Source organism: Ostrea edulis, chromosome 8, assembly GCF_947568905.1.
Source record: "Ostrea edulis chromosome 8, xbOstEdul1.1, whole genome shotgun sequence".
Lineage (NCBI taxonomy): Eukaryota > Metazoa > Mollusca > Bivalvia > Ostreida > Ostreidae > Ostrea > Ostrea edulis.
Genome location: NC_079171.1, coordinates 4,805,217 through 4,810,072, shown reverse-complemented (window position 1 = coordinate 4,810,072; position 4,856 = coordinate 4,805,217). Strand labels below are relative to the sequence as shown.

The 4,856-nt window shown below is 37.7% G+C and overlaps 1 pseudogene; it reads right to left on the bottom strand.

Moving 5' to 3' along the window:
• Positions 1–1,809: 1,809 nt before the first annotated feature.
• LOC125660749 (uncharacterized) lies at positions 1,810–4,656 on the bottom strand (annotated as a pseudogene).
• Between the last annotated feature and the right edge of the window lie 200 nt (positions 4,657–4,856).

Below are 4,856 nucleotides of genomic sequence, written 5' to 3'. Positions count from 1 at the left end.
ATAGGTAAATCCACCTTTTGTTGGGTGAATAAAGTATGCTGACATGGGTGGACGTTTATGACAAGGTTTCTCTGATGTGTATGAATGAGAACAGAGCTGGTTTCTATGTTTGTGATATGCCCCCCCCCCCCCCCCCCCCCCCCCAATTTGTAGTAAACACAAAAAGAATTCAGGGAAAGTACATTCTATTGTTTGCAGACTCAACAAAGGCCACGTTATTCATGCGAGTTCATGGAGCGGTCTTCGTTTTGAAACAATGTTCTATTCAAGATTGTCGATTTTCTTAGGAAAAAATAACAACATTGTTTATAAATAATTTTTTTGTCTACTCGCTCACGCGAGGGTACATAAGAAACTCTGGATACTGACAAAAATCATTGCGACGGAAAACAAATTTTATACCTTCCTACTCTAAGATGGACATAACTTTTGAACAAGAAGATACTGCGCATGGTATCCAGTTTATTGCCAATTCCAAAAAGAGATCTTTTCCAAAGGGACGCTGTGTTATTCAACTTGCTGCATTCCGCGGTAAAATTTGGCTACATATCCAAGGTAATTTAGAAGTTTATATTTTCCATGACATTCTGAGCATTTTACAGTTTTGAAAAGTATAAGTAACCATTTTAGTTGAGTGAAGTAAGATTTAGCGGGAAGAAATGGGAGTCGTTAGGAGTCCATTTGAATTTGATTTTCAAAAAGGGCGATTTAATAACTTCCTTTGAAAAATGTATAGTACATATTATACAATATAGTATTTAAACTTTTAAATTCGATAATTGTTTTTTTGAAAAGGTGGAAAGAAATTTAATTATTTTCATTAGGTATTATTAATAATATTTATACATCTGTATTTTTTTTTAAGATATCCAACTTGGAAGGCAGGTATCGATTCCAGCTGCTGTGTATGAGGCAATGTCGCTGAACGAACATACGATCAAACGGGGAATTGATGACACAAGAGCGAAATTGACGACTGATACACCGCCAAGTCCTCCCCTGGTAAGTTTTAGCATACAGACGATTTAAGCTTTTAAGAAATGTGATAAAAGATTTTTTTTTTATTTAAAAAAAAGTAACATTGGAGATTTAGAGTTATTTTCATTAAACTACAGATTAAAGTTAGTACTAAACGAAGGGTGCGTGTCGAAGACGATGAAGACGAAACCGACACTGTTTTCGTGTAAATGTAACGAAAAATCAAGCACTGGGATACTTAGTTTTAGTTATATTGTAATCATATATTAAATTTTAACAATGTACCCATTCTGTTTGGATACTTTTTTATAAGTAGAGATTGAGAATTCAACAATTTCATAAAACTACAGATGAAAGTTGTAACTAAAAGAAGGGAGCATGTTAAAGATGAAGATGAAAACGATACTGTCTCAAGAAGACACCCCTACAGCATAAGGAAAACAAGAACACGGGACACTAGAGGAGCAATAATGCAAACACGGGGCTGAAGCTGACATGCTAGCCATACAAGAAATTGTCGATTTTTTAAAGGTGATCGAGGAGGAAGAGCTAGCATTCCTTGTCTCTTAGACCACTCCCACAGCGGTCAGTACAACGCCCCTCAACCTCTTAGCATCTGAGGCAATAATTCCTGCACCTTCAACAAATATTCATGGGGAAGAACTGACATTCCCTACCTCGGAAACCACCCCCAAAACAGCCAATACAGCAGCCCTCAACCTCCCGCTCGCATCATCGGAGGCAATAATTGCTGCACCTTCAACACATCTTCATGCGGAAGAGGAAACTAGCCCTTACAACCCAATAGTCGAACCCATTACAACCGTAAAAGTAAAGAAAGGACTCGAGGTCAAAAATCTTGGATTTAAAAGATAGCGTAGTTTCCCTCTCCCCTCATTACCTCCATACAAAAAGTAAGTTATCTCATTACCTCCATACAAAAAGTAAGTTATTTCAAGAATTGTCCAGGATTGATATCCACGATTTTTAGACAGTATAAATGAAGAAGAAAAAATGATCAAATTTGCTAGATCAATTTTATCATAGACATTTTTAATTCTCTGTATCATGTGTATATATAGTTGATTAGTGTTTAATTGTTTACACTGCATTAGAAGTCTTACTATACATTGTATATGTGTTCATAAGTATGATAAACGTTTCTGATGTACACAATATATCTGAATTGTGACATGACCGGCAATGTTTTTCTTTGAAGTTGACAGTACAATAACTAAAATACAGAACACTGTTCAGTGGGCGTTCCCTATGCAAATGACCCAAACTATACAACAACTAAAATAAAGAACACTTGAATCAAGGAACATCCAATTTATTTTTAGAAATAAACAAAAAAGAAATGACTAGATTGTTATTTCATAGCAATATAAAAACTGGAAAAAAAACCCCGCAGAAAACAGCTTCTTTATGCCGTTGAGAGACAACCTGAGCATAATTCACTTCATAGAGAAAGTAAAATTACACATATTGAAAACTGCTGGAAAGGAACTTAAATCATTGAAAGGCTCACGCTTTGCGGACTCGTTCTGGGTTTCTTTGCACATGGGTTCGCTGAAACCTGACAGGTCATCACCGTGGAAGTGCTTGTCAGACCGCTCATCATTTTCAGGGTCCAACGACCTCTTCACGGAACTCCGTGGCGGATCTAGAACTTGCGACACCTTTTTCAACATAGCCGAGCTGCAATCTTTATACTTCCGCACTGCCTCTGATCGATGTCCGGTTCTTTTCATGATTTCTTGCTCTGGAACTCCCGCAATATACATTTGAGTTGCACATGTGCGTTTTCCGCTATGATTCGTGAAATTTCCACATAGTTCACCTTTTTCTGCTATCACTTTCATGAAACTTTTTAGTTTGTTTATACCGACGTTTTGATGAGCAAAACGGATTTTTGCATCCCCCGTTGGTGGCAGTGGGCGCCGATACCTCTCCAATAGCTTTCAGATAAACATCAAAGAAATCAATTATGCATCTCTCCCCTAAAATAAAAAAAGCATTAATCAGCGAGCCAAATTTAGCCAATAAAAACATGAGAGAGAGAGAGAGAGAGAGAGAGAGAGAGAACAGTTTACAATTTGTAAACGTAATGAATGCAAGTGATCTAATCAATATGCGATCAAACTTTTTTTTCAAATTGTAGAATGACAAACGCCAATACGAGAGAGAGAGAGAGAGAGAATTTCAACTTACCAGGATCAGAGTAGTGTTTGATGTTCTTATTCTGAACATTTAACTGGCCTAATCTCCCTTTATAAGTTTTAGAAGATCGCCCCACAAACTTTTATGTAATTTCCACACTCGTCCTCGCCAATGAAAAATTCTTCAGCTGTCAAACTATGATGCTCGTCACATCCTCTGAGGCCAAATAATTTGCTAGCATAAAAAACATCGTCAACTGCAATTGTTCTCCGTTTTCTTGTCCAAAGACCCCCTTTTCCCACAGTTTCTCTACCTGTTCCGGAAGTATTGGGTCTGCACGTTTTATGTCACAGCCAAGTCCTTTATCAATGAGATTTCTCATTTGTGCATCAGCAATCTTTCGAAATCCAGCGAATTATGTGTTTTTCTCATCCAAAAATTTCTTGTCATATATCAATTTGTCTCGTAGGTGCCTTAACAGTCCGCACAATATCAAATAAATCGATTTTTGCGGATACTCCGTCCCGTCTTTCTTTCGCATTTTTACCACGAACCGCTCCAGCCAGTAACCCATTTCTTTGGAATCCATAACGTGAAGTTTGGGAATATTTTCCGCCCTGTATGCTCGCCATTTCTCGAATACATTGACCGCCCATTTTGTATTGCTTTTAGTGTTTGCATTCTCTTGATCGGACACGAGTTTGTTTAACTCTTCCCCTGTTACCGGTTTCCTAAAGCGCGTAGAATTTTCTTCAGGTTGTGTCTCAGGTTTGATGACAAACTCGGGGCCAGTGTCAATGCCTACACCAAAATCGCCATAACCATTAGGAGTTGCGTCTTCATTCAGATTGAGAGATAAATCACACATTCCCTCAAATGCCAAATTTTCATTCTCTAAAGTTTCGAAAATTTGAGAAAGAGTAAGATCGTCTATGCCATTGTCCCAGTTTGCACCAAGAAAATCAATATCCATTAGCTCCGAGTCCATCGTCTGACCATCCATTCTTTCACCATCCAAATGATACTAACTGACACAATTCGCGCGGGGACCGGCTCGAGCTATCGCTCTCGCCTTAAGAACTCGTACTCTAAATATTACTTTATCCTCTGAATAAATCTTGTAAATTTTGACTAATAGTTATATCACACCGTAAGCCAAGGTCTCCACACCGCAAGACTGTACAAAGCGTTTATCATCCAAACACGATAACACAGTAGAGTTCGTGGTTATATTTACATCGGTTGAGTAAACAGTCTTTATACATAGAATGTTTTAGTTGATATTTGATGACAGGTTTCGAAACACCCTTTGCCGTTTTCTTCTCACTACCATCACATATATAACAGCAGGGAATACATCTTTGGACGCAGCCCCACAAATTCTCGAATCGTGAAACCTTGAAATTAAAAAAAACAACAAAAACCCAAAAACATATATTTATGCAAGGTGAAGATAACGAACAGTTATCAATCTCATAACTCCTACAAGCAATACAAAATAGATAGTTGGGCAAACACGGACCCCTGGACACACCAGAGAGTAAAATTAAGAAAAGTTATATCAATTAGATCATCACTTTACATGAAATCGAAGCATTTACCTGCTGTTTCGTTTTTGAACTTCAAGCCAGCTTTCTTGTTGGTATTGTCGTGTTCTGGAGGATAATTTGATAGGTTGAAAAGATTTCTTTGTTTTGAAATGTCTCTATCCAGGT